Source organism: Rhineura floridana, chromosome 1 (assembly GCF_030035675.1).
Source record: "Rhineura floridana isolate rRhiFlo1 chromosome 1, rRhiFlo1.hap2, whole genome shotgun sequence".
NCBI classification, from domain to species: domain Eukaryota; kingdom Metazoa; phylum Chordata; class Lepidosauria; order Squamata; family Rhineuridae; genus Rhineura; species Rhineura floridana.
The window spans coordinates 183095355-183114517 of NC_084480.1; the positions used below are offsets into that span (position 1 = coordinate 183095355).

Consider the following 19163-nt stretch of genomic DNA (forward strand, 5'->3'; position numbering starts at 1 on the left):
CATGCAATCAGCCTCACCCATTCACATGAAGCTCCCACCTGCTGGGTCCAGAGCCACACATGGAGATCCATTTACCCACACACAGCAGCGTACAGTGTCAATCTACTCATGCAGAAAGCAGAACTTAAGATCTTCCATTTTTGACTCCATATGTATAGCCCCTACCAGAAAGGTAAATTCTTTGCCTGAGCAGCTCCTATTGTGCCCATCATGACAACATTTCAGAGAATTGAGAGAGGGAAATGTTCAGAATATTTTTTTTCAAAATCAGCATGATTCCTCTTAATTGTGTGTAATACAACCTACCTTCACGGTAAGCTGAACTTCTCTGAAATGTTAACAGCTATTTTCTAAGTGATTTGTATATTAATTTCATTGCACAACACAACCCGAAAGATCTGGAGCCTTTGAGAGTGACTTTTCTATGTTTCTCCCCTGAAATTGGTTTTTAACAGTCTATACATTTAGTTCTTTTCATTGATGGCAACTTGACTAGACAATCAGCCATATCTGGAATCAATTAAGTCAGAATTATTAGAACTAAATGCATGGGACCCCACTGAGAACAAATGGCGAAGTTCTTCACACGCACTGAAATCAATTGATCTTAAGCACACAAACTCAGACTAAATTTGATTCAATGGGGTATAAACACATTCAACTTTCCAGAATGGAGCTCACTTAAATTCTGAGCACTCATGGATTGTGGATCAGACTGCAAAACTCCTCTGTTTACCAGGGGTGGGGGAGCTACAGTCAACAGACAACAGTCACATCTCCCATAATAAAATTAGCAAAAGCAAACTAACTTATCTAAGTTTGTATATATAATATTCATATGGTATTCTGATTGTCATTTACATTAGTGGGAAGTTTAGCTACTCAAAGGCTACCGCATTCAATGGACAAAATCTAGCCTCTTGTTAGTGCTTGTAGAAAGCAAGGTGAGAAGAGACCTATCTGTGTGTGTGTGCATGCGTGCATATGCACGCAGTTGCTCCCAGTGAGACCATGCAGAAGGTCCAGCCATACTGAGGTTGTATTGGGGGTCCTACTAGGACAGCATATCCAAGTGCTCCAAATTCCCAATCACAGCTGTTGTACTTACTGAGCCATGCAGGGACACAATTTCACTTCTTTGGAAACCACAGAAATTTCAGGTTGGGGACAAATTCGCCGCAAAGGACTATACATATATTTGACAGAGTCATGTTTGAAGTTTTAAAAGGAGTGCATTTTAGGAGTATTTTATTGTTACTGTGTTACCTCTTAATAACCAGAAATGTAAGGGGCACCTGAAGCACAGGTTCAGAAAAAAGAGTTAAAGATAGATAATAGATAAATATGAGGATTTTAATAATAAAAGCAAACTTTAAATACTTGTTCCAAAGGCACTTATATCACCAGTTGATAAGACAAATACATATTTTAAAAAGTTTTCCTTTGGTGTTTTGGCCAGGCAGATGTGTTTCAACAACCTGTCTTCCTCAGTGACCAAGTGCATGAAATCTAACATAAAAATACAAATAGTATTGGTTAGTGTCTCAAAAGGGGGAAAAATGCTTTTTATAGTTTGAAATATTAAAATTCTCATAGTCATCTATTATCTATCCTTAACTTTTCTTTACTGAACCTTTGCATTTTGTTAAGGATAAGCAACTTTCTTTTGTTTGTGCACCTGAGGCATAATCATTTGTGATCTGAAAAATGTACTAAAAATGGCACCTCTAGGGCTGAAAAGTTGGGAAGGAAGAGGAAATGAGTCAATTAGAATGGTGCCACTCCCTCCCCCTAGTCCTGCGATGTCTGCATCCAGAATGGCCAGGACATGCCAGACTAAATAGCTCCAACATCCTCCCTCCTGGTCATTGATCACAACATATAGGAGACCAGACGGAACTGCTGTTAGGGATCTGCCTCTTCCCCTTCAGATTCCAGGTCTGGTGTGCAGGCAAGAATATGGACATGCATCAGCACCTATATGCTTGAGTCAAAGGCCAAATCAGCTCTCTCCAACCTAGTGCCCTCCAGATATTTTGGACTACAACTATCACCAGCCCCAGCCAATGGCCAGGGTTGATGGGAGTTGTAATCCAAAACATCTGGAGGGCACCATGTTGACAAAGCTGAGCTAGATCATGCCCTATATTTTCATTTTCATTTTATTTGGTTACAGTCATAGACCCAATCAACCATAAAGTATAAAAAAACATTACTATACATACTGTGCATACAAATACAAATACAAATACATGGTTAAGATATAGTTTAAAATGAGATAATATCAACAGCATTGGAGAAGTTGAACAAATGTGTACAAATGTGTATATATTTACATTTGTACATGTTAAGCGTTGTGTGTGGCCAAATGCTTAACTTATGCTTCACTGATTTAATAGTCATTTCATTACCACAGATTGTCCACCCAAATCCTTTACAAAAAGAAAGCCAGAAGTTTGGGCACAGACAGTTGCCAGGTGTCTTTCTTACAAAGTTGTCGCTTTTTTACTTCCCATCTGTGATTGCTTCAACATTTACAAAAGGTCATTCTCTATCGGTGTGACAGTTACATTTTACAAAGTGAGAAGAAATTTCTGTTTGGCAAAAAAAAGTAATTTGGGGTGGGGGTGAAATACATTTCAAAATCTTCTGTCCTTGTTCAAGACAGAGGAAAATGAAGTCATTTTATAGAAAGGCTGTCAGGGCTAAGAATTTTTATGCTGCTTTCTAAATGCTATAGGAGGCTTCTTGGCCTACAAGGAAATCACTTATTTACTTAGATATTTTATACACATTGAGATATTGTTTCTTGTAAGAACACTCACAAGAGACCTTAAAAACTGTATATATACCAGCAGTTTTCAATTTTTCTATTTCCAGAGAATCCTTTTACATCAAGAAATCCTTACCCTTTTTCTCTTTTTCTGGAAAACGTTCTTCTAGACTTAGTCTGTTTCCAGTCTCTGTGCCACTTTCCCATGTGTTCATTCATAAAACCATTTCTCTCTGTTAATCTGTGACTTTTAAAAAGAAGTCACACAAAATACATATTTGTGAACGTAGTTTCTCTCAATCATGCATTTCAAAATGTATTTTATCTTTTTTAAACATCGCATTTTAAGTGCAGCTTGATACATTTTTGAGCAGACAACTGCATCGCAACATTCAGAGAGGTGAGAAATCTGAAGGATAGCTACATTCCAATCTGCACATTAGTCTGAAAGCTGCAGATCAGATTAGTTCATTTAAGAATTCACCAACAACAACAAAAAATAGATCCCTTGAGCATAACTTGTTCTAGGGCACATGCTTACTTAATGCAGGATGCTGGCCAGGGGCTTGTGGACCTCTCAGTCAACCTGGGTGTATATCTCAGAACAGAGCTGGAGAGCATGTGGCCCAAACAGATATTATTGGATTCCAGCTCCCATCAGCCGCAGCCAGCATAGCCAATTGATCAAAGTTTATATGAACTGTAGTCTAACAACATCTGACCTCCCCCCCCCGCCGATTCCTGCCCTAAAAGACACCTACTCTTCTGCACCTATGCATTACAGAAGATACCACCAGTGGTGGTGGAAAGCTTTCTGTTGTCTGCTATTGCTGATCTTCTCACTGGGGAACTCCCTCAAGCTTCCAAGCCCCCCCCCCGCCCGTGTTGTCTATAACACAGTTTGAAGGCTGCTGATCTATATACTCCTGTGGTCCAGCAAGCATTGATCTGTATTAATGCTGCAGCTTAGCTTTGAAAACAAAAGCCTTTAAAAGATTTTGTTTTCTCCCATAAAGGTTGATATTTCAAGGAGGCTGAGTACCTCTCTGCAAAACCAAAATTCTCCAAGTGAGAAAATTTCCTGAAGAGTAAGAAGGAGGCTTTTCCATGACAGATGGGTCTAGTGAGTTCTTTGTGGAATAATAAAAATAAATATGTCAGCTTGTCATTAAAAGAAATGGGTTGTCATTCTTTTTTTATTAGCGCTGCCTGTGACCCAGGGTTACCTATTCTGTATAAAGAGGCTTGACAGATATCTTGATTTCTTTTTTCTTTACCAAGAAAAAAAAATTGGGCAGTATTGTTTCATTTATAATATTGTGAGTGGATTACAGTTTGCTTCTCCATTGTTCAATTGTTTTAGGTTCTGTTCAATGCTAATGGAACATTACTGATCAAGCCTGATATATATTATAGAACAGCCTTTCCTGACCTGGTGCCCTCCAGATGTTTTGGTCTACAACTCCCATCAGCCCCAGCCAAGCATGGCCAATGTCAGCCAAAACATCGGGATGGCCCCAGTTTGGGGAAGGCTGTTATAGAATATTAGCAATGTTTTATGGGGGGGGGGAAATGAATGAGCCTCAACCATTTAGTTTTTAAAAATTGTGAGCAATACCATGCCATTTTAAGATATCTTCTACCTAAAGAACATGAAAAGGTGCATTCATCACATTCAGAATAAATAGTCATATTTTGGCAACTGATCCTTTGAATTTAAAAAAATGACAGTTTCCTGATTTACGCAGCTGAATTAATTCCGTTTCAGTTCAAGGATTTCATGGCTCTTTTGAGGGATTCTGTGGTAGTGATGGGGAAGTCACATACTTTTACCACACTCCGTCCTGAAGAGTAGTGAATTAATATCAGGAGGACCTCCCGAGACTCAAACTTGGAGTCTTCTCATCTGCATACTGGTGTACCTCGTGCTGAACTCTCAAGACTGGAGAATGGAGGGGAAAGGGGCAGTATTTTCTTCCCAGCCCACTGGTTCACCTGACTTGGCCTGACTGTTATCATCATCATCACTTATATTCATCATCATTTATTAAATAAATGCCCCCACGTCAGGCTTGAACCTTTGCCCAAAATCTGGCCTTGCATGTGGGACTCCCTAGTCTCTCTCTGTAGGTCAGATCTGGGGAACCTTTGGCCCACCAGATGTTGCTGAACTACAACTCTTATCAGCCCCAGCAAGCATGGCCAATAGCCAGGGCTATGGGAGTTGTAGTTCAGCTACATCTGGAGGGGCATAGACTCCTCAGTCCTGCTCATGGCATTTCTACTTGTTTGTTTGCCTACCTGTTTATCCTCTGGTAGCTCCTTCCAGTCTTCCAACATCCATGTCCTCTTTTCTACCTTCTGCTTCTACTCTCCCCACCTCCTGTAGATAGAGTATTCATTTCAGACTCTGACCTGTAATGACCCTGGCGTCAGACTGATCCTCTAGAACTAAGATCCGCTGAGGCCCACGTGTGGGATCTTCACTAGTTCTCAGCCTTAACTCTCCTCCCAAATCTACTGGAAATCTTACTAAGCTTATGGCATGCTTGGCTGCCTATGGCTTAGGGCTGACGGTGATTGTGAGCATATGTGCTTGGATCTGGACATAAATTAACTTAAAGAAGCTCACAGAATAAAAGTTTCCAGTTGCTTCATTCTCTCCCCACTATCACCACCCAAGCAACCCCTAGTGCCTCAACTCACATTATTCTGGAGGCCCCCTGTCCATCCAGAGAATTTTTTTGTGAGTCACAGAGGGGTGGAAAACTTTCCTTCTATGAACTTTCTTAAGTGAACTTATTTTACATTACAATCCATTATCTGTCTGCTAAGTCCTGTTATGCTTGATCTGAGAAGATGTGGAAGACCTGTGATTTTTCATCCTGCACAATTTATTGAACGCTGAATTTAAATTCTTTTCGAAGTATTTCTGTCACAGCTGATAATCTGTATTTTTAATCCACACAAAACAAAAAGATGTTGTGCGTGTCTGTGTGTGCTCCTGTGTGCTGGGAATTCATAATCCCATTGCATTCTTCCTGATTGCTGCATATATCTAATCCTAACAGAGATGCTGCAGCTGAAGGAAGAAGAAACTGGTACTCCGTTTCCAGAAGAGAAACAAGAAAATGAGAGATTCAGGATAAAGCCCTTATGGTGAAAGTCCTGAAAGGTGTTTATTTTTGGACACCATCTCCCAATCCTGGTACTGCTGTCCCTGATGAGCACACCATGTGAAAAGGCACAGGGCAGCTTTCAGACTTTGTCAGTGCCATCTAGGAGGCAGATTTTTGATGCCTGATTGGCCTGAACTCCTTTCCAAGCAGGTTGCCAAATTCCCACCGGCTGAGAAACTGCAAAGCTAGAAGTGCAGTAGATGGAAACCACAGGCTACAATAATTGTACCAAAGCCTGCTGAGATTTTTCTTAACCACTTCCAGTAAAAGGAAAACGTCCCCTAGTAATAGGAGCAGGTCCCAGATGAAGGAACAAAACACTATGTTCACTCATATATGGATAACACTTATTTTATCACATGAAGTTATGGAACCAGGTACCATGACAGAAATGGGAAGGGGATTTTAAAAAAAGGATTAAGCTAATCCTATGCTGGATAGAAAACATCCACTTCCCCACTAAAAATCCTTCATTTGATTTTTGTGGGGTGTTGGCTTCACTTTTACAGACCTGGCACTACAAAGACAGATTTTGCTATGGTATTGTAATTGCCATATAAATTACTCAGGGGGGCAGTCCCTACTGCACCCAGCTGTGACCCACTAGGAAATTGCTTTTATGAACATTTAAAGCAAAGTATTTTGTGTGGGTGAGAGTTTGGGTGGGGAGAGAATTCAACATTTCTCCTTAACCTGCATACAATATTTAAATTATCCAGAAACACTTTTTGGTTGTAGGATCTAGGTGAGTCTCATAAACTTTCTTTGACAAAGTGAAAAAGCCATTTTATTTCCTGCAGATATTTTAACCATCTTCTCCTCCATTACTTTTACCTTTCATGATAGGAGGAATAATCTTATCTCTTTTATTTACTAGTTTTGTTGGCTTCCCCTTGCTTTCAAAATATTTCTGTTTCAAAAAGCAAGTGGGGTTTTTTTTTCCTGCCTAGGAAGGATCATTTAAGTTTGACTTTTGACATGCTGTCCCCTAAAATGTCAATATTGATTCCAAATGGGCTGTTGCTATGTTTATCTTCAAATTCATTTTTAATATAACTCCTTAACCAATCTTCAGATTTCCCTCAGCTAACGCCTCCTTTCAAATAGTACTATTTAAACCCTTGTTTTAGCTCAAATATGAATCTTAATAATAATTTGCTGCTTTACATAATTCAAGCATTACGGGCAGCCAATGACATGAACTTGCAGTGGGCTTAAAAGACCTAGAAAGTAATGTCCATTATCCAGTATATGATCTGTGGAATTCCCTACCACAAGAAGAGGTGATTGGCGGTAGTATAACCAGGCTTTCAAATGGATCTCCTTGCTATAACGCCACTGCCTGTGGACGCTTCTTAGCAGTATTCCTCTGTGAATAAAGCAGTCAAGAACAAAGCTTCAGTGGTTCCTATCCAATCAGCATTAACCTTGGAAGAACTTCACCTTTGACATTAAATTCCCCGTGCGGAGAGAGCAGCTTTATCATTGCTAAGTCCAGCAAACTAGGCAAGAAGGAATGGGGGAAAGCTTTAAACAAAGCTATGTGCTGCAGAATGGTAAGTGTTAAGATGGAAGGGCTCAGTTCTCAGTTCATCATGTATTCCAAGCACTGGAGAGGCAAAGGAAAGGAGACATAAATGAAGTATCAGCCTTTCCAAGAGAGATCCAAGAAATGAAAAGCCGTTTACATTAATGTCATGAAAGGCTTACAGCAAAGGTAACCCACTATTATGGGTCATATTCCTGCAGGGGTAATCTGTTGGAGGAGGGTCACATGCCAATGGTGGGTGGTGGGTCACATGCCAACTGTGGGTAAAGCCAGAGAAAAGGTGAAAGGCCACCCTCTTTTCTCTTTTTCTACTATGTCTTTTTTTTCTCACACACTCTCTTTCTAACCTTCCCCCTCTCTTCCTCTCCTTCTTACCCCAGCTGCCAAGGAGGGACAGATTGCTTTTTCCAGAGCTCTGAACTGATCAGTTGCAGATGGTTCACCTCCCCCCTCATTTGTCCGTCACTCCGCCCATTCTGCCCACCCCCATCTGTTCTCCTCCCATCCTTATCTGCCTCCAGGCTGTCCCTACTTGCATGAAATTAGGCCTAGGGCCACAGGTTGCCCATCCCTGGATTAGAGAACACACCAGTCAGGAAACTAGACAAGAACTTTATTGTTTCTCTCAAACAGAAACACAACAGTGACAGGGTCCTCCTGATTCCAGTACAATATTTTTACCTTGATCATAAATGAGCTGGAGTTATGGGTGAGCAGCGAGGTGGACAAGTTTGCTGATGACAAACAAAAACAAAAAGAGCTCAAAAAGGATGGCTCCAAAAGGACCACTCCAAATTGGGTGAATGGGGAATAAAATGGCAAATGTGGTTCAATGTTTTTGTTGTTATATGCTTTCAAGTCGATTTCAACTTATGGCGACCCTATGAATCAGTGACCTCCAATAGCACCTGTCATGAACCACCCTGTTCAGATCTTGTAAGTTCAGGTCTGTGGCTCCCTTTATGGAATCAATCCATTTCTTGTTTGGTCTTTCTCTTTTTCTACTCCCTTCTAAGTAAGCATAAAGAGATGCACATCCAGGCAAAAAATTCTAACTACATACAGTATACACTGATGGTATCTGAGTTGGCAGTGACTGACCAGGAAGGTGATGTAGGGGTCACTGTGAACAGCTCAATGAAAATGTTGACCCAGTGTGTGGCTGCTGTGAAAAAGGCTAATCCCATGTGTGGAATCTTTAAGAAGGGTTCAACAATTAAACTGCCAATATCAAAATGCCTCTGTACAGATCTATGGTGTGACCACACTTAGATTACTGTGCAGGGCTTAAAATATTCTATATGGAACCAGATTGTGTGAAGGAGCTTGCCGAAGAAGACAGCTGTGTGTCTCCTCTCTTCTCAGGCTATGATAGCAATATCATAGCCAGGGCATTCTTATCTGTGGCACCCATTCTTGGAACTCCCTCCCTACAAAAGTGTGCCTGGCCAATTCTTGCCTGCTCCCATAATTGTTTTGCTATTGCTAGCTGTTCTGCTGTGTTAAGTTTTTAAGTTTTTAATGGTGGGTGTATTAATTTGTTGTACTATATAGTATCATTGATTTGGAAGGGACCTCAAAGGTCATCTAGTCCAATCCCCTGCCGATGCAGGAAATCCACTACTACAGCAGACCTGAGAGATGGCTATCCAACTGCTGCTTAAAGATCTCCAATAAAGGTGAGTCCTCCACCTTCCAAAGCAATAGTGGTTTAATTTATGTTGAAAACCCCCATGGAGAGCCTAGTGCTCAGCTAATCAAGTGGAATATAAATACTAACATAAATAATACATAAATAAATGAGTATGCCAGCAAAAATCACATTTAGGAGAACTGTATACATGTTTACTTGGAAATAATTCCCATGTGTTCTGAGATCAAGAGGTGGAGAGAGAGCCTGTCCTGGTTAGGGTTGCACTCCCCCGGAAGGATGAAGTCTGTAACCTTGGGGTGCTCCTGAATCCAACCTTGTCACTGGGACCTACTGGTGAAGGGCAGGTAATAATGGGAGCCCAGAGCAGCAAACAAAAACACTAAAAATATTCTAAACATCTTAAAAACAAAAGACTTTAAAACATATTAAAACAAAACATCTTTTGAAACTTTTTTTTTAAAAAAGCTTTAAAAACATCTAAAAAGTAATTCCAACACAGATGCAGACTGGGATAAGGTCTCCACTTAAAAGGCTTGTTGAAAAAGGAAGGTATTCAGTACATGCTGAAAAGATCACAGGGATGATGTCTGTCTAATATTTAAGGGGAGGGAATTCCAAAGGGTAGATGCCGCCACACTAAAAGTCAGCTTCCAACGTTGTGCAGAATGGACCTCCTGATAAGATGGTGTCTACAGGAGGCCCCCACCCGCAGAGCACAGTGATCAACTGGGTATATAAGGGATAAGACAACTTTTCAGGTATCCTGATCCCAAGCTGCATAGGTCTTTGTACACCAAAACTAGAACCTTGAACTTGGCCCAGTAGCTAATGGGCAACCAGTGCAATTCTTTCAGCAACAGGTAACATGTTGGTGATACTATGCTCCAGTGAGCAGTTGAGCTGTCACATTTGCACCAGCTTCAGCTTCCAGACCAATCTCAAGGGCAACCCCACATAAAGGGCATTACAGTAATCCAACCTGGAGGTTACCAGCTCATGTACAACAATGGTTGGGCTATTCCGGTCCAGAAACAATCACAGTTGTCTTACCAGCCAAAGCTGGTAAAAGGTACTCCTACCCACTGAGGTCACCTGGGCCTCTAGTGACAAAGATGGATCCAGGATCACCTCCAGACTACAAACCTGCTCTTTTAGAGGGAGTATGACCCCATCCAAAGTAGGCAATTATCTGACCAATTATCTGAAATCGGGAACCACCAACCCAGAATGCCTCCATCTTGATAGGATTCAGACTCAGTTTATTGGCCCACATCTAGCCCACCACCAAGTCACTGGTCCAGGAATTGCATGGCCTCTCCTGATTCAGATATTACAGAGAAATAGAGCTGAGTATCATCAGCATACTTCTAATACCTCACCCCAAATCTCATGATGATCGCTCCCAAGGGCTTCATATAGATGTCACTGGGGACAAGACGGTATCCTGCAGCACCCCACAGCACAACTGCCAGGGAGCCAAACGACAGTCACCCAATGCTATTCTCTGAAAACAACCGAGGAGGTAGGATCAGAACAACTGTAAAACAGTGCCTCCAATACCCATCTCACCAAGTCATCTCAGAAGGATACCATGGTCAATGATATCAAAAGCTGCCAAGAAATCAAGCAAGAATAATAGGGACGAACTTCACCATCCTTCTTCCAATAAAGGTCATCCATCATGGCAACTAAGGCCAATTCAGTCCCATAACCTGTTTCATGCAAGAGTACTTGCAATTGCTGTGCCACAACCCTCTCAATCATCTTCTCAGTGGATCCAGGGTGGACTTTTTCAGGAGCAGTCAGATCATCACCTCTTTCAGAGTGGCTGGGACCACACCCTGGATTCACTCAGACATTCCCCCTCAGCAAGTTTTAATAAGGTAAGACAGGCAATAACAATAATGATAATAATAATGTCCAATGAGGCTTACTCCCTAATACAAGTCACCAGCAGCAGCGAACTCCTTGTTCATAGCCGTTGTACCAAGCATAACTGGAAAATGCACTCCTTGCCATTGCAACAACCTGGAATCAATCAGCAGCCATGGGACAATGAGTATCCTAAAATTACAAACCTGATCCTTTGGAGCTGGCTGAAAACCAATTCTTGAACAAATTGGGCTATCCACCATCAACATCTGTCTTACCAGAATTGAGTTTCAGTGCATTAGCCCTCATCCAGGCCAGTACTGCTTCCAAACTATCATTCTGGCTCACTGGCATTTGAGGAAAAGGACAGATATAATTGAGTGTCATTAGGATTTTAGGGAGGGCCCTTCTGAAGACCCAGCCCAAAATCTACCCATATGGCAAAGACTTGATAGTGTGTCATACTACAAATGGCAACATACAAGGGAAAAGTAGTCAGCAAAGACCCTGATGTTCCGATATCAGTACAGAGAAGATATTATACCTTCCTAGCATGCTGAGAGGCACTCATACAGAACTTCCCACCCTTGTCCTCCATTTCATTTTCATGATTCTTTGGTGCCTTGCCCAAAGAAAGACATCCAGAGACCCAGGAAGAAGGGCTACTGGGTTGATTAATTAATAAGAAAGAAAGAAAGAAAGAAAGAAAGAAAGAAAGAAAGAAAGAAAGAAAGAAAGAAAGTCCTCTAACAGGCCAGAGATGTTGAACCAGTCCCTGAGCAGATCTTCAAACATAAGGTACTGATGGGCTGAACTGCAGCAGATAGTGACTGCTAAAGAAAAGAGGGTGCAGCTAGATTAGGGGTAACCAGTGTGATGCAGGTATAATGGACTACAGCTCCCATCAGACCCAGCCAGCATGATCAATAACCAGCGATGATGGGAGTTGTAATTCAAAACATCCGGAGAGCACCATGTTGGGTACTTCTAAATCAGATGGCCTCGGCTTGCTCCTACCCTTACATTACTATTCTTTGGAAAAGAACATATTAAAAACATATGACAAAAACTCTAAAGCTGAGAACAACTGATAGAACTGATAGAACATTTAAAAGGCAAAAGATTACAATGAATAACTTACATGAAAATAAGGAACAATTCAGGAAAGTAGGAAAATACAACAATTTGTATACTGTATGTTCACATTTTCCCTCTTTTTGGTCTTGACTGTTTCCATTTTTTCTAATTCAGACAACTTTAAAATCCATGAAGTTTCTGCGTTGCTGTTAAATGGCCTCAGCAACTTCTAGCCCCTGATTCTGACCTGTAATAAAGGTGCATAAAGTTCATTAGATATTCATGTGATAGCGAGAATGGTTTTGGTGGCAAAGGAGCACTGACAGCTCACAGACAGCAGCCACTGATCAGTGATGCACTTATAAAATTACTTATTCATAATGCAGGCATGGAATACAATGAAAAATAAGGTACATTATGTTAGAAAGCATTTTATTGTCTCCTTCTGTATCTCATTTTATGCCTAGACCCATAAATGGATTTCTTTCTAATGACATAGGCATGTTATTATCAAAGTGCATATTGTACTGCCCAAGATGAAAGCAGCATGTTTGGAAATCCAATTACAAATTCTTTCAATCAAAAAAGAAAAATTCTGCGAAAGCATTTGAACATTCCTTTAACCCAAAAGGATCAAAATTACAGGTACAATGTGAGTTTAATGTGGAAGGCTGTGTGTGTGTTTTTGGTTTTATCTTTCAATTTTTTTTTGTTAACTCCACTTTAAAAAGCAGGTGAGGTCCTCTGGCAATTTGTTCCCAACATGACATTGTAAACCAACAGTGGGAAATTCTCTTACATATATATGACGTCCATGAATGGACGTTGTAACGTGAACTAGCTTTCTTCAAATCAGACATATACTTGTCACCTTATCTTGTGTGTTCTGCGTTTTGCATTGCCAAAATAAGGAAAACAATGGAAGATTCTCCTCCCTCCTCCCCCCACTCTTTCCAATGCTACTATATAAAATCATTCCTGAAAATAATAACTCATTTACACCACATATATCTGTCAGGTCTTTCATGGCCCCAAGAGTTACCTGCTTGTGTGAATTTGCTAACAATAATCAGCCTACTATTACTGTGTAGTGAGACCTGCAAGAAAACACAGAACACAATCCTTGTCTGCACTGGGGTGACTGGAAACTTGTCATGCAGCCTGCAAAGCAACAGCTAACACATTACCCAGACATTTGCTACTTCAAATCCCTCCATGGCCAAAATATTTGGGGAAAGGGCATAATTCAATAGGAGAACACATGCATTGCATGCAAAAGATTGCAGAGTCAATCCCCAGCATCTTCAAGAGCATCACCAACCCCTTCTTACCGTTTAATCTTATTTGTTATTGTTTTTTTTTATTACATGATTTTTCTTAGCTGCCTTAAGACTTACACACATTACCCCCCCAAAAAAGGTAAATAGACAAAATGCCCATGTAGAAACCCATGGGATGGTCCTCTGAGACTGAGTGACCCTTAATCTTCCACACTCTTAAAAGAGACCTCCAATTGCCTCCAATTTTAATCCAAGGAAAAAGTGAACTTCAGCTATCAGGAGACTGGGAAATAGTGAATTAAGCAGCATCTAGACAGAAGTACAAATTCCTGTCAGCCTCACTGTGAACAGTCGCTGTGTATCACTGAACTTCTCCTTTCATCGGCACAAAACTTTATTCTTCCAGGATGATGTTCAGTTCAAGAGAGGTGTTATTTTTAAACACTGCTTCTTGCATGGATGGAACTGGTTGCCACTGCATCTTCAGTGAACTGTTAGGAGCCCTCGAAAAACCCTGTCATTGTAACTTTTTTGTGCTCAGAATCTCCTGTCACTCTAACATGTTGTTCTGCTATCATTCTGTAATAGTTTGTCTAAACTTTTCTGTCTTCCATCCTGGCTTGGCCTAGCCTCAGTGCAATTCTATTTTATTCCAGTCTTAACATGACCCTCCGTGGCGCAGAATGGTAAGCGGTGGTAATGCAGCCAAAGCTCTGCTCACGGCCGGAGTTCGATTCCAACAGAAGGAGGAAGTCGAATCTCCAGTAAAAGGGGTTGAGGTCCACTCAGCCTTCCATCCATCCGTGGTCGGTAAAATGAGTACCCGGCATACGCTGGGGGGTAAAGAAAGGCCGGGGAAGGAACTGGCAATCCCACCCCATATATACGGTCTGCCTAGTAAACGTCGCAAGACGTCACCCTAAGAGTCGGAAACGACTCGCACTTTAAGTGCGGGGACACCTTTACCTTTACCTTTAACATCAGTTCAGTCAATCACCTATGTGCTTGACTTTGCACTGATGCACTTGATTTTTCCTTCCTTCCACAACCCCCTGTTTGCATCATCTTCAACCGTGACCTATTTATTGAGCATTCATCCTGATCTGCTTACACAGAGGTTACATTATATCCAGTCTTTATAAAGCATTTGTTCCAATTTGTTTGTAGGGTGGTTATATGACAATAAGCATTTATCCTGATTTGCTTGCAGGATGTTTACACCTTTTCCAATTAGTCATTTATGCATAGGGATGTCGAAGAATTCTGACAAAAACAGAAATGGGAAGGAAATTACCAATATTTGCTTATTTGTCCAGTGTCCAAACTGGAAATCTTTCCAGCAAGTGCTGTTATTGCTTTTAGACCACATATAATACATAACTGATTATGCTTTTCCCCTATTTGCATTGTGTTTCCTTTTGTATAAAATGAATGGGGTGGAATAGCTTAATTAAGGCAATGTAATGTACATAATTTATGCAATTAATTATGTAAATGACATGAGTTAAGTAATTTTGCCACAGTGGAGAGCAACACAAATAATGTTGTTTTTGACAGAAGACACTGCAGTGAAATGGAAACAGTGCTGCATGCAATGAATACAGAATGGAACAAAAACCAGTTCCTTCTTACATGTCTGTTCATGCATTCCACACTTTTCAGTGCATTTCCCTGTCACTTTCCAGACCATAAAAAGTCCATTTATTTTTGTAAAATGGATTTGTTGTGCTTGGGTGACAGAGCCCTTTAATCCACTTTAATTGCGCAAACCTGATGTTCTGGTATGCACTTGAATCCCTCCTGCAAAACCCTGACAATCTGGAAGCACCCAAAATGGCATGCTCTGATATTAATCTTGGACAACTCCCATCCGCCCCCAGCATTATTTCATTGCTGGAACACCAGAAGGCCACTTGGGAGGATGGGAGGAAACACCACTGTGCAAAGTATTTTCTTCCATCAGGAGGAGACACTGCTAAGCATGACACAGAATAAGGGGGTAGAACTGTGGAATGTGTTGTTTCAGACTATGGGGGAGGAATCATATTTTAGTGTTTTCCCATCACTCTCTGTAGGTGTTCGAGCAGCACAGCAGAGAGACACGCCTGTTCTGAATATAGCCACTGCTGTTGCTGGTTTGCTACATAGCACATGGGAGTGTTTTTGTTGTTTAATGTGGGCAGTAGCAGCCAGCAGGGCTACATGGGTGGGGCTGCCTTGCATTCCTGGCTTCCCAACACCACATGTCACTGCTGGTTACCAAGAGGGAGGGGGTAAGGCAGCAGTACAAGTGCAGCATCAGGAGTGTTGTATTGGCTCAGCCACTGCACTAACCCATACCAAGCTCTCCACTATCTTGCCCCTCCACCTCTCCATGTCAGGAACCAGCAAGCAATGAGTGGAGTTGGGAAGCCAGAAGAACCACACAATTCCACCCGTGCAGCACCAGCAGCCAAAACTGCATATGGGGCAACATTTGAACATGAAACTCTCCTACCACCACCACTTGCACTCTGAAGTGACACAGCCAATTGCTCTGTCGCCTTACTCTTCATAACTTCTAGAACAACTCTTTGCTTTCCCCTTCATCTGTTCATGCGTCCGCTAGGGGTGGTGCAAGTTACTCCTTGCACCATAATGCACTGGCACAGGATTACGGCATGTTATGTTGTTGTATGATATATGTCATATGATATTCTGGCTTAAGCTGAGTGACCAATCTAATTCAACAATTTTTTATACACAGGAGATATTTGTCCATGAATTTTTTCCACGATAACCACTTCAGCTCCATCCGCATGGTCGGTTAACAAATTCAACCCTACCATTTTCACATGTAACTCCATCATTTCCCCATTCATCTAAAACACATAAGACTTGATAACAGATCACAGAAACCAACATCATAGAATAAAATCCCAATAGCTCATTAATGTTATAAGAATGTAAGAAGAGCCCAGATGGATGAGGCCAAAAGTCCATCTAGTCCAGCCTCCTGTTCTCACAGTGGCCAGCCAGATGCCTATGGGAAGCTTTCAAGAAGGACATATAATAATAATAATAATAATAATAATAATAATAATAATAATAATAATAAAATTTATTTTTAGGCCACCTATCTGGCCGAATGAACGGCCACTCTAGGCGGCATACATAATTAAAATTAAGATACAACATATAATACAATTTTAACATATAATACCGTTATAATCCACCAACCTACATCTATACACTGTAAGCTAAAACTATCTTGGAGTTCTGCATGCCCGCTGAAACAACCAAGTTTTTAGTCCTTGGCGAAAACTTACCAGGGAGGGGGCATGGCGAAGATCATATGGTAGAGAATTCCAGAGGGTGGGGGCCACAACTGAAAATGCCCTCTCTCTGGTCCGCACCAGCCTAGCTATCTTAACTGGTGGGACCGAGAGAAGGTCTTGAGAGGCAGATCTCATCAGGCGGCATATTTGGTGATGCTGGAGGCTCTCCTTTAGATACACTGGGCCGACACCGTATAGGGCTTTAAAGGTTAACACCAACATGAGCACAACAGCACTCTCCCCACTTGTGTTTCCCAACAACTGGCATTTAGAGGCATATTGCCTCCAATGGTGAAGGTCACTGAAAAGAGTAAGGATTGTTCTCTGGCACAAACCCATTTGAAATTAATGAAACTACAGCATTGTGCTTATAGTATGTGCCTAATGAATTGGTGAAGGCCTCCACTTGAATCAACTGTACACCTTCACAGAAAAAGATGGAAAGTGATGAGTCACCACCACACTGACCTAGGAGATAAGTCTTACCCTAAACCTCCAACTATTATGGTGACTGAGGAAAATATATAATGTTTGCCATTGAATATCTAAACACATAAAGTGTCTGCCATTAAAAAGAGGCTCTGTGATCCCTGGGCACCAACCACATCAGTTTATCACCAGCGATGCCAGTTTATGATTGTTTCAGAGGAAAAAAGGTCTACTTGCTTCTAGGCAAAGGCCTTTTAAAATTTGCAGAAGATATATGAAATATTAATAGACATTAAAAACTCAGGATATTACTTATCAAAAAGAGTGGGGAAGTGAGCTAGGGGATTCTATGCCTGAGGACAACCAGAACATTATTTGGACAATTTCTGTATCTGTTTAAATAGAGAGAATCCTGTTCCAATATAATTTCTAGACAATATTATATTCCACTGATTTTTTTATGTTTTTTAAAAAGGAAATGTTTGAGCAAATGTGTGATGGAGAGAACACATGCATATATATAATGGAGTTGTCCAAAAATCAAGACCTTCTGGAAAGCAATATTAAGAATAGTTCTATCTACAGAATATAGGCTAACTGGAAATCTAGAAACAATTTATTAGAGAATATCCAATGGGCTAGACATTCTGAAAGAACTTAGCCCCCACTAAATCAATGGGACTTCATTTAAGTCACAGATAAATTTCAGATAATTTTTTTCAGATAAATTTCAATGGGACCTACATGCAACTAACATATTCTGGGCTCAACCCAATGTCTAGTATGTTGCAATGTATGAGGTTCAACTCCAACTTGGTGGGTTGAGGCTGCATGGGGTTAATAAGGGTAGCTAGAGAGCTAGACCTCTTGCTGGTTGAGGCTATCCCTATCCCTTAGATCCTGCCGTCTCTTCCCTTCCTGCTAGACTGATAAGCAACAGGATGTTTGATCTCAATTCCTTCCCGCCTGTCTCTGTGTTCTCTTTCTCTCGAGAGGGGAGCAGACATCTTCTCTTTGTCTCTCCTCTCAACCAGGATGAGGGCAAGTACTGGGACCAGTGCTCGTCACTCCAGCATAGCTAGTTAAGCTAGATATAGAACTCTTTCCTATCAAGCATGTACTTCCAGAATAAAGTAGTTGTTTCTTATTTTACAGCTTAAAGTCTCTGTCTGACTAATTTGCAGGGAAGGTAGAATCTTAGCAAAGATTCAAACACACACACACAGCTCGCTCAATACTCTCTGTTCCGCAGCGCTACGCAACTTTGCTACGCATCTCAATAGAGATAAATTCCGACATAGTATAGAAGGAAGATCCCAACAGAGCCCATGGCACATGGAAGGAGAGCTGAATTGGTATATTGGAGGCATGCACAGATCTCCCATTCCTTGTGATGCTCCCTTGAGCTGCCTGCATGCATATCCACATTGCCAAGAGGAAGGGGAAACCGAAACAGGGCTCTCTTAGGCTAGTCAGTTTTTTTCACGCACATCTTTCAAAGATGCAAACACAGAACAATCCCTTACACAAAAACACATAGGGTTGGGCTTCTCTGAGGCCAATAATTCTGTTGCATCTCTGGTTCTTTTCAGAAGAGCCCTCCATACATGCAGCGGACAAATGGAAGACAGAGTGGGGCCATGTTTGCCCCCTTGGGCTTCCTGAACTTTTCAAATTTAGTAGAAGATCTGGAGGGGAGAATACGCACATACAGTTGTTCGAAAGCTCAAATTGCACAGAGCTCCTGATCTTATGGAGGAGTGTATATGTGACCTTGCAGATGCATATGGGGATGGGGGTGAACAAACTTCTGTTCTTTTTGCATTTAAAGGCAAACTTCCTCAACTGAATTCATACCTTTCAAAACAATATGCAAACAAAGCACAGCCATTCTTCAAAATTCACACTTCTCTGAATTTTGCAATGCACTTCTCCAGCCAAGTAATGTGTACAGAAATACACACACCAGGGTAAAGTATGCATAAAAGTGCATATATAAGTGAAACTAGCATACAAAAATACATTATATGAGG

General features: G+C 41.2%; 1 long non-coding RNA gene across 1 annotated transcript in view; it reads right to left on the bottom strand.

Moving 5' to 3' along the window:
* Positions 1-1390: 1390 nt before the first annotated feature.
* Positions 1391-19163, bottom strand: part of LOC133365979 (uncharacterized) — a 63097-nt gene continuing 45324 nt past the window's right edge. The window contains exons 3-6 of the long non-coding RNA XR_009758338.1: positions 7225-7321; positions 5075-5156; positions 2910-3020; positions 1391-1509 (exon numbers count right to left, since the gene is read on the bottom strand). This is a non-coding gene — a long non-coding RNA (uncharacterized LOC133365979). The remainder of the gene's footprint in view (positions 1510-2909; positions 3021-5074; positions 5157-7224; positions 7322-19163) is intronic.